The sequence below is a fragment of the Callorhinchus milii genome, unplaced genomic scaffold, assembly GCF_018977255.1.
Source record: "Callorhinchus milii isolate IMCB2004 unplaced genomic scaffold, IMCB_Cmil_1.0 Scaffold3, whole genome shotgun sequence".
In the NCBI taxonomy this organism is placed as follows: Eukaryota; Metazoa; Chordata; class Chondrichthyes; order Chimaeriformes; family Callorhinchidae; genus Callorhinchus; species Callorhinchus milii.
The window spans coordinates 39316560-39328733 of record NW_024704744.1 but is presented as its reverse complement, the minus strand read 5'-3'; positions in this window follow the sequence as shown (position 1 = coordinate 39328733).

Here is a 12174-nt window from a genome sequence, read left to right as displayed (position 1 = left end):
CATTCATTACATCAAGGCTTGACTATTCAAACTCACTCCATGTCAGCCTACCCAACTTCTCCCTCCATAGGCTGCAGATCTTCCAGAACTCTGCAGCCCGTGTCCTCTCCCGCACTAGGCTCTGTGACCCTATCACCCCCATCCTCGCTTGACTCCGCTGGCTTCCCATCACACAGAGGATATCGTTGAAGATCCTGGTCCTCACCTTCAAAGCCCTCATGGTCTTGCTCCCCCCTACCTCTGTGATCTCCTAACCCCCTACCATCCTGCCCACTCCCTCCACTCAGCGAGCCCTGGCCTGTTTCACGTCCCCCGCCTCACCCCCCCCACCATTGGTGGGCAGGCCTTCTGCCACTCTGTCCCCACACTCTGGAACTCCTTCCCGCAGTACCTCCACCTCACGCCCTCCCTTGCCTCCTTCAAGACCCATCTCAAGCCCCTCCTCTTCAACCCTGCTTTAGATCACCCTGCTTTTCCCCTACCCTTCACCCTCCCCATTCCTGACCCCCAGCTCGAGTCCAAAACTCTGGCTGTCCGGCACCTTGGGATGTCCTTTTGACGTGAAGGCACTATACAAATGTAATTTTGTTGTTGCTGTAGTTTAATGCCTCCTACGTTATTAGACCTGTGATTAATTCTAAATCTTTTGTCTGCTATCTGTGAAACTGTGATGTTACAGAACTAATGGGATTCCAAAAGGTGTTTGATGATAACAATAATAACTATTGCATTTTATATAGCACCTTCACATCAGAAGGATGTCTCAAACTTCACAGAATATACTCTAATGTGTAATGACTGTGTACTTTGTTGCTGTAAGTGGCAGTTAATGTGTGCACAGCAAAGTTCCACAAACAGCCATGAAATAAATGACCAATCATATTTGGGGGATTGTTGACTTGGATACTGGGATAAACTCATTTCTCTTTTCGAATAGTGCCATGAGATCTTTAATGTACACCCAAACAGGCAGATGGGTTTAAGGTCTCATCTGAAGCATTGCACCTCAAATAATGCAGTATACCCCAGCACAGCACAGGAGTATCACCATTGACTGATTCAAAGTCTCAACATAGGTCTAAGATCTATAACCCTCTGACACAGGTGAGAATGTTACCAGCTGCGCCAGACTGATACCTTAGATACACTGATCCCTGAATAAAATGGAAAAGCTTTACTTTCAGCAGGAGACTTTCTGCTCCGCATCCCATCTCTATGAGATTCACTCTCCACCTTTGCATAAATGCAAGTCTACGTTAGTGCACAGCAAGACGTGGGATTGAATCTGTCAATAATCTCAAATCCAGAGACTGGGAGGATAATTAAAATGCTAATTCTAAAAAGCACATTAAAAGTACTTTGATTTTCAGCACAAACACTGTTATTATCTGTCACCTCTGTTTCAGTCGACCGGTCTTCACCTTATGAAACTGGCAACTCTCTAACAGCTTGATGATGTTACAACTCCACATATACAGGGACGGCTGTCTGGGCAAACATTTCCTTACCACATAATCGATCAAATAAGGAAGTCCGGAACAGATACATAAAGATACACCTCAAATAATGCAACGCAGCCCCCAGTACAGAACTAGAGTGTCAGCATCAATTGTACCAATATTGCCCATTGATAAACTAAAGCGAGGAGGAGGAAGAGAGTCGAGAGGGGAGCTGAAGGCACGGTCAAAGAGAAAGGTTTTGAGACCGGCCTTGAAGGAGGAAAGGGAGGAAGCAAGGCGAAGGCACTGGGGGATGGAGTTCCAGAGCCTCGGGGCTGAGAGGCTGAAGGCCCGACCACCGATAGTAGGGCGGTTGGGGCGGGGGACGTGGAGCAGACCGGAGCCAGAGGAACGGAGGGTACGGGCAGGTAGGTAGGGGGATAGTAGGTTGGAGAGGTAGGAGGGAGCAAGGCCGTGAATGGCCTTGTAGGTGAGGATGAGGATCTTGAAATCAATCCTCTGGGGGATGGGGAGCCAGTGGAGGCGAGCGAGGGTAGGAGTGATGTGGTCCCGAAGCCTGGTGCGGGACAGTACACGAGCTGCAGAGTTCTGAATGACCTGCAGCTTGTGGAGGGAGGTGCCGGGAAGGCCGGCGAGGAGAGAGTTCCCATAGTCCAGCCTTGAGGTGACAAAGGCGTGAACCAGGGTTTCAGCAGCGTGAGGGGTGAGGTAGTGCCGTAATCTGGCGATATTCCGGAGGTGATGGAAGGCGGTGCCAGTTGTGGTGCGGATGTGAGGGAGAAAGGACAGCTCAGGGTCGAACAAAACGCCGAGGTTCCTGACTGGCTTTGAGAGGTGGAGAGTGCAGCCTTGGATGCTGATGGTGTCAGCGCCTGAGGTGCGGAGGCGCTGACGTGAGCCAATCAGGAGGGCCTCGGTTTTTTGCACGTTGAGCTGAAGAAAGTTGTCTCTCGTCCAGGACTCGATGTCGGACAGGCAGGCTGTCAGGACATCGGTGGTCGTGGAGTTGAGAGTAGAGGAGGAAAGGTAGAGTTGGGTGTCATCCGCATACATGTGGAAGTTAACCCCATGTTTGCGGATGATGTCACCAAGGGGGAGCATATAGAGGGTGAAGAGGAGGGGACCGAGGACAGAGCCCTGAGGGACACCACATGAGACAGTACGGGGGGTGGAGGAGAAGCCATTCGTTGAGACGAAGTGCTAGACATCAGCAAAAGATGGGTAGCTTTCCTCAATGACCTTGCCTCTTCTGCCTCCTCACCTCACTGCAATATTATTAACACACATCACTTTTTTAACAGACCTACCGATCAATAAAGAAGTATATTTTGTGGATCTTTCAGCTCATCATCCTGTGTTTCCTTTTCATCTTACGTGTTTATTTTTTATTCCCCTCCTCCAATTTATCTCCTCCCTTCTTCTAAAGGCATTTGACTTATTCAAATTCTGCCTTCAGTTCTAAAGCCCCTAATTTCTTGAACTCTTTCTCTCTACTATTCCATTTAGCCAATTTCTTTCTATCTTGAAATCTTCCCAAAAATCCTATCTCTTTGAAAGTTCCTATGACCACCTCCCTAAGCTAATTCAGCACAAACCAGGATAGATTTATCTGCACAGTGAGGTGCTCGTACCTCACCAGACAATTGGAGGTGCCCTTATTTAAACCTTTCAGCCAATCAGTTATTGACAACACTTTACCTCGGCAAACACTCCAAGGCATTTAAGCACTCTGAAACGTTATATTACTTGAACGGTGCTATATAAATGCAAATTGTTGTACCTCAGTTAGAGGTTACACGGTACAGAATCCTATTAAAAGTGCCATTGTCCTTCCAATCTGGAGATTGGAAGGTCTCATTACTAAAACAGATCACTGAGCCCTCTGGTACCAAGAACAGGGTTGTACACATCATTTATTTAACCATCTCCTATAACAAGTGACAGGCACCTCATCTAAACTGAACTTGCCAAATAACAAATATAAAATTGTGCTTTTATGCTTGATATTTTTTTCCTAAATGCTTGTTATCATAATATTCAAGACTCAATGGAATACTTCAATGTCATGCTGAATATCCACTTGTACGACACGTACATCTGAGAAAATAGAAAACGGATTGCAGTTGATGTGCCATCAGTAACACTGACACTGTAACATGGATGACATTTAAGCAGCGTGAATCCAGAAAAATCTTCCAACCCTTGACATTAGGGGTTCCTTATCCAGTCTGTGCCCCACTGGCAGACTGCACATGCATGCACTGTTGTTCCTGTGAGCACTATTAGGCCACCAAGCAGGAAGTCCTTCAGATCAGTCTATTATCAGAGACCTATGGAGTACAGAACAGCTTTCTCCACACACTGTTTTGCAGTGAAGACAAAACGTAATGCACTCTGCCACAAAGCTTTTCTTCCACTGAATACTAAGTACAGAGGGTCTCCTACCCCCACCCTATCCAAGAAGATCTCTGATTTCTCATGGGGGTGAATGTTTTTACATACATATTTGCAGGCGAATTGGATATTTAATATTTGCAGCCTGGATTTGTGAATTCAACCTTAGGAAGCTGTTCAATGGCACACATAAAAATGTAACCTCAAAAAGACTTCTTTTTCTTTTTCTTATTCATGCAACAATACATTAGAAAAACAGACTATTTAGAGGATCAAATTGCATTTAGGACATTGGTTGTCTTACTGAGCCTTTTAATTTGGGTTTGTTTTTTAAGTCCTGCTTGATTTCAGTCACAGAAAAAGACGACAAGTGCAGCACACTGCAGTGCTGAGATGGTGATCTATTATTATGAGTTTAAATATCAACATCATTAGAACTGCCTGTTCCACTGACATGCTCTGCAGTGCCTCAGTTCGAAACCAGCCCACAGGGAATTTAAACAGTACTCAAACACAATACCATGACAATACCATGACAACAGGTAGTGCCGTTCGTCTAATGGGGGGAAAGAATCATCTCTTCTCACCCCATTTCACTACATAGGGCTGCTATTAGGAACAAAATGCCTCCTATTAATATTACAATATCTTTTTCTTTGGAATTTGAGTAAAACAGATGGATGTTTGAAATAAAAGTGCAATGATTTTGATTTATTCTTTCAGTCTAGAGCAGGCATTCTAAACTGATTGCATTCATTTTCCTAAAGCGTGTAAAATATCAGAGCTATCAGATAATCTTGCTCAGGAAGCTTTGTCATTTCCATGAAATTCTTTATCTAATTCCCCGTTGACCTTGGTCTAAACTTCTTCAGCTGCAGACACTCAGTGCTTTTAACCTTTGCTGTGCTGAAATGCTGAAGGAGGTTGCGGATTTATAAAGCGCACTCTGCAGATCTGTGTAAATCTGCTGCATTCACTTCTCCTTGTCATTCAAGTATTTAACAGATTCCAATGATATTGGTGCATATCAGCCTCCCATTACCAGCCATTTTGTTAGTAATGCACAGAATAACTCAATAGAAGACACTGCAAAATAAATGGTTTTTGTTCTTATTTTGGTAGAACTCAATTCTTTAATGGGATTGTTGGCCTCCTGCCCTATGGGTAATGGAGTTTGTTTGTAATTTCTTTTAGATTAGAATCTGAATTGCTGTGGTAATACCAGCCTTCTGATACACATATTCAAACCCATTTATAAGTGTATGGAGACAGTGGATTTAAAAATTCTACTGTTAATAATCATAATCCTTACATTTGGTACAGCACCTTTCACATTGGGAGGACATTCCAAAGCGCTTCACATGATCTAGTTTATTGTGCAATGACTGTGTTTTGTGGTAACACCTATATAAAGCAATGCTCGCTGCTCCTCGTGATCACTAACTAATGATCATCATCCGATACGTACTGACCTGTACAGGACTACTATGCAGTCAGGGTTGGTTTCATATTCCTTTACTAATGTAGTATTGTGCTGCTAGTTGTTATGTGTGATTGTTATGTTTGATCCCATTCTTGTATATCTTCCATTGTTGTGTTCCTTATATGCAAGGTAGCCCAGGGTTGCTAGGTTTAATAAAGAGCTGTTGTTTCAAATAAAAATAAAAATCAGAATAAACCTTGCATTTGATGCAGCACTTTTCACGTCTTCTCGACGTCTCAAAGTGCTTCACAGAATATACTGTAAAGTGAATTGACTATGTATTTGTGGGCAAAACGCGGCAGTCAATTGCACACAGCAGTGACCCACAAACAGTCAGGGATTGAAATGACCAATTTTATTATTGTTTTTTTTTCTTGTGGGATTATTATCAGGCATGTGGGGTAAGGAAACTTGCCCAAGGTTTCGCCCTGCTGGGAATCAAACCCAGATCTCTTGCTTGCGAGCTGAGTACTCTAACCACTGAGCTACAGGACTCCTATGAGTCCTTTTTACCAAATGTATCCTTAAGTTTCTGTAGTATTTTAAACAAGAAAAGGAGTAAGCACTTCGGAGAGCAGTTGTCAACATCAGAGGTCTACTAGTGCGAGCAGACTCCGATTAGACATTCCAGTTACCAGGCATTGCGGTTAACTGGGAATACCTGTCTGTGTGTGACTCTGACTTGGTTGAGTCACCTTCGAAATAAGCACTCACACCGACAAGGTTAGGAGAGAAGCAGAAGCCACTTAGTACAAAAGGGTTAATAAAATTTGCACATACATCAAGGGGTGAGAACCATCGCAGCCTCTACCACCCTCCTCGGCAGGGCGTCCCACATAATGTTTGAAAAAGTTCCTCCTAGGTTATTTGCTTCCATGTGCTAAAAGTAGTCAATATGTTATTATACACTTCTAAATAACCAATTACATTTTGTATTTACAATCTCATTTTATTTAGAATTTAGGATTAATTTACACCTGCAGTATTTTGAAGAACAAAGTGATCAATTCACCGATCTTTGCGAACAGAACAAAATAAATTCTATTCAATCACGCACCATTTGTTTAACAGTGTTTACCTTCCTCTCTCTCCCAGTCATAGTCGATCTTGCTTGAAATGGTGACAAGCAAAGACTCTGTGATTTTGATGTTTATTGGAGACAGATTGGCCAGATAACTGGTCAGCTTCATAGTTACATTCCAAGACTCTTCACAAGACAGAATTGACCCTTTGAATCGGTACATATTCACAACGGTTTGGCGATGCATTGTTGAACGACTGGAATAATAGCAGCCTGCTCCTCACAAGCCAAAAAAATTTCATTGATATTGAATCTTCTGTTGATCTGGGTGAACATTCGGCCAAAGTTATGGAGATATGGGTTGTTCGCTGCCAAAACTGCCATTAAAGACAAGTTTTAAAGATGCGGCATTTCTTATGTTTGTTTCATCTACCAGATGTCTGACAAATTCAAAAACCTCTCACCATGCTTAACAGTATCTAAACCAAACTGAGAGTTCCACATATGCATGCCACCTACACATAGAAATGTTCCTGTATCTGGAATGGAATACTCATTCTATCCTTACCTAATTTTGGAAAGTATTAGTGCTGGTTGTTAAGAGACAAGGTTTGGGGAACCCAGAGTGTGTGTTGGGATACTGTTAGAATTTAACCAGCTAAAACCGCATAGCTTGGCATTCACACACAGTTCAGCCTTGTCAGCTCCCTGAGAACGGATGACATTTTTTTCCTGGAAGTACTGTATGACTGTTTTAATGGATAATCCTTACATTTGATACAATGCCTTATCACATTGTAGAAATCTAGCACACAAAATTTAATGTGAAGTGTTGTGACTAATTGTATTTTCATAATTTGCCAAATTCAAGTTGATTTTGAATATGGCAGCCAATTGTCCCATAAACAGCTATGAAGTTCTCAATTGTTCTTCTCTTTTCAAATAGCATCCACCGATCAGGCAAACAGACCTTAGTTTAACTTTCATTCAAAGGAGCGATGCTCCCAGCATTGCACTGGAGTGTCAGCCTAGGCTATGAACTCAAAATCCTAATGTGGGACCTTAACCCATAATTCTGACTCAGAGGCAAGAATGCTACCAATTGAGCCAGGATGATACCTGGCCAGGCAGGGATGGGTCTTGAGCTGATGGATTGTGTCATCACATGCATATCACTGTATTAAGAAAAATATTTGCAATAATGGATGAGGACCATAAAATGTGAGAAAGGTGTGCTGATCACTGTTAGGATGTCATTTCATGATTGCAGCCTATGGTAAACTGGTTATATGTTTTCATTGTGATTTGGTCAGAATATTTGAATCCACCAGGAATTTTCTCACTTGTTTTTTTTCAGATAATCACTGAAGCTTCACAACAACAAATCATAAGAAACAAACAATAAAAAGCAGTCCTCCAGCACAAGGAGAGCAAACACAACTCAGAACAGTTCAAAGATGTAAACAGAAACAGCAGCATTTTCTCTTTATCTGGGCAAAATGGTCATGTCCTCGAAGTGCACTGCTAACACTGCTAACAGCCATAAATGTTGCTGTAGGTTTATTTGATCCAATACATTTTCACCTCTACTTTTTACTGAAGAACCTTTTTCACAAATGGCTATTGAAAATAAATGTTTTCACCACGCTGGCTATTTTCTCATTGCGATCTAACAGAATTTATTAACAGATTTCTTAATATGCAATATGTAAAATACAGTGACCAATTTTCTAAACATGGAATGGGCTGAAGAGAGTTCTCCAATGGATCTTAGACAACAGATTCCACTAAGTATTACAGCAATATGTGATTATAATGTAAAATACTATTTGAGGTCAATGCAATGCTATCCAGAATGTTTCACCATAGATGTTTTAGAAATTCAGTGTAGGCACCACCTTTATTATGATATTTATTCAGAAATACCGCAAATTAGAACCCAATGTAACTGATCTTACTTAAAAAAAACTCATTGTAGTAAATACATGTTTTCCATGGTTTCAAGGTTTTTACTGAAAAGTGTTCTCTCGGTCTGAGAAGGATTATGAACCAAGCATTATATTCGTTACCAACAAATTACATTTAAAAAGAGTCCTCTCAGGAACATTGACCAGGCATGTTGAAAGCAAAGAGGGGTGCAATCTATAAAGAAATAACAGAATTTCAGTCAATAATTATGAACTGGTTTGAAATCCAAAGTTATCCTCCTCCTCTTGACTTCAGCACAATGGTTTAGTCTGAATCCTCTTTTCAGATTTGTTTGCTGCTTTGTGGCAGCAGGACAAGAATAAGATCTGATCAGCCTTGGAATGGGCATTTTATGAGTTCTGTTTTAGAAGAAACAAACAAAATATCTTATACTGTAACCAAATTATTCCAATTACTGAAACCAGAATTATTCCAATCCAATGAAAGAAATTAAATGAATGTCTGAGTATTTAATAACATTTAAAAAATGGGAATTATTTTAGTTAGCCAGGTGTCTGAAAAATATGGAAACCTACTACCATGCTAAAAAGTATCCACATTAAGAGTTCCATGCATGGAAATTCACAGGTTTGGGACGAATGGTTACAACAACAACAAAATTATATATAGCGCTTTTCACGTTGATAAATTATCATTTATTTGCATCTTACTTTTGCAAATAAATCAGCCAGAATAAAGGTGTCACTATTCTGAGAGCACTGGTTGCTCTTGCTAAGTAAGTACCATTTGCCCTATTGACATTGTCCCAAGGTGTTGGAGGATGTCCAAGGCACTGGAGGTTGGCCCAAGCTGCTGGGTACTCTCTACTCGGATCATCGCACCCTGTTAACCTAATTCTGGAGGGTATTGGGTGCTGGTTGTTAAAAGTCAATGTTTGGAGCCTCCTGAGAGACAGGGTACTGCTGGAGTCTAACCAGCTAAAAACACTTAGCTTATCATTTAGTGCACTGTCTGGAAAGGTTCCCGCTGCTGGTCCAGTTGGGAACACCCAACTCCCTGGGATATTGGTTTGTACGGTTAACAGTTTTCCCTCCATCCAATAACCGTTCAGCCCCTCCAGTTCATGCCAATAAACCAGCCTGTCATCAACTTAAAATAAGGTTAAACATTAGGTTTCAGTATCACCTGTAAGAGCACTACAAAGGCTAATTTGTGCTTGAGTGAGATTAGCTGTTGTCAATATGCATTTTTAAAATAACAAACAGCAAATGGTTCTGGAATAATTTGTTAGTTTGTGGCTTTGTGTAACTCCTCAGCCATACATTGCTTGATAGAATTCTATAAGTATAATTGCACCACAAAGTGATGGTGTGTTCTTTTCGTGTGAGCGAAATCATCTGACAAGAAGCAAAAAATTATTCTTGAGTGATGTGTTCATACATTTATAACAATTAATCAAGACAAATATGGCACAATATCCTGCTTATGTTTGACAGACTGGTACAATAATACTCACAATGGGAATACTGGGAATTAGTTTACATCTCTGGAGCACAGTCAAACCTGTCTGTCTGGACACACTGATTCAAGTTACCCGTGAATCAACCAATAAACTACTGAACTAAGAGCTTCCCCCCAGTTGCTAACTCATGTTTACTGCAGATTTTGTGTGAGAATTATCATTTTTTTGTATCTTGCTTTTGCAAATAAATCAGCCAGAATAAAGGTGTCACTATTCTGAGAGCACTGGTTGCTCTTGCTAAGTAAGTACCATTTGCCCTACTAAAGCTATAAATGAGAGTGACAATGTGTAATGGAACTGAATTACCTTTCCAATTAGCTAGTTAGCTGGTTAAACTCCAGTGAAATCCCAACATGCACTCTGGGTCCCCAATCCTTGACTCTTGCCAACCTGCATCTAATACTCTCCGGCATCATGTGAAATTTCATGCCACTAGTGTGGGAAACTAACACTGTCTGGGTTTGTGAGGGCCTCTGTCAATACTGGATTGAGATTGACTGACGATTTGTCAGTGGCAGATAATTGAGATCAATCCCACGAGAGTAATTCTATCTTACATATAATGGCGATGCTATTTTTGTCTCTGAATTCAGCACCGAGTAGATTCATTAATTAGGTACCACACACACCAGGACAAATTAAATTGGTTGAAATTGAAAACTGGAATATTACTTCACGTTCTCGCCATCAAAACCAATCTTCATTAGATGAACATGACAGCAGAAGTTCCACCTCCACAATTTCATCAATAATCTATTTGGGGAATCTCCCAAACATGATAGAAAGAGGATTGAGTGACCAAGCTGCCGATTATTGTATTGGGCAGTCTCTGAGGCCTAATTATGGTGTGTTTCAATACATCCAATTATCTAAATTTATGTTTCACATAAAACATACCTTGTTTTGTATTAACTGAGTATTTGTGGATGTAATATAGTGATTAGTGTACTATGAATTATGTATTGGGGTCTAAAGCAGTAATTCTGCACAACAATTATCTTCATAGTTTATCTTAAGTTCAGAATCAAATGATATTTTTTTATTTTATAAAACAAAACCTCCTTCTGATGGAGAGAAGCATGGGCTCTTTGGAACTGAACTGCTTGGCAATCGGATATTGAAATCAAGTCAATCCACAGTAGTCCAGTTCATGAATCAGGCAGGTTCGAAGTACTTCAGGTCACTGCTGATGAAAGACCAACCAGACTGGCTCATCAGTAGAATTTAAAGGGCAGAGCCATGTTAGCTAGCTAGATTCCAGGATTACCCAGATGCACACTCTGGATCCCCAAGCTTTGGTTATTGCTAAGTTTCGCCTAATACTCTCGGGAATTAAGTAAGTCAGATACGTTGCTCCAGGGAGAGATTGTGCATTCCATTCCAATAAATATGGAATTTCCATTTATAGGTGGGATGCATGGAGCTCTCGGTTTGGTTTGGACACTTTTAAGTATGGTGATCGGTTTCTGCATGTGCCAGACACCCAGCTGACCAAAAGAAAAACATCAGAACGGAATTTATTAAAGTACATGGTAAAGACAAATATCAGAAAAGAATCATAGCTGAAATGTTCTCCAGCTTACAACTGATTTTGCCATTGTCAGTTTTTCTCATGACTCACCCATATTTTCAGAGGTAAGACTGAGCATTTGACCGCTGCTGTCCCAGATTAATAGTAGTTCACTATGTGCCATTCTTAAAAAGCAAAGCAATTCATTCATCTTGTTAGAGGATAAATGCTGATAATCAAAATACTCTGCCCTCAGGAGGTATTAAGAAACACAAATTCCTTTTAGAAGCAAGTTTTATAAATCCTAATGTGACAAGAAACTGTTTTATTGTCAAATAAACTGGAACACTTAGATCCTGTAATACTGCACCTCTTAAAAAAACAACCATCTTAAAACATAATTCTCTTTTAAATCCCCGCTTTAACATTATGTATGAGATTTTAAACTGATTTTCTGCCTGTTCAAGTGTCGCTATTTGAAAATAGAAGGCAGTTTCTCCTTGTGGCCAGACCAACAATTCCCCAAATAAAATTTGTGAGTCATTCACTTCAAGGCTGTTCGTGGGCCATTGCTATTTGACAATTGGCTGCTCTGTTTACCTACAAATACACAGTCACACTTTACTAAAAATTCTGAAGGATTTTGAGATGTTTCACCACTACAAGAACTGTATAAAGTGCAAGAATTAATATCAATTATTATAATATGTGAATTTAAATAGTGCAAATATAGACCTGTATAATGGCCTTGAACCAGAAGCCAGCTGGCATTTTCATTTGTATACCATTATATACACTTCTCAGGCATTTAGAATTGTAATTTTGTAGGTTGACGTCTGAATAATCCTGTGTGGA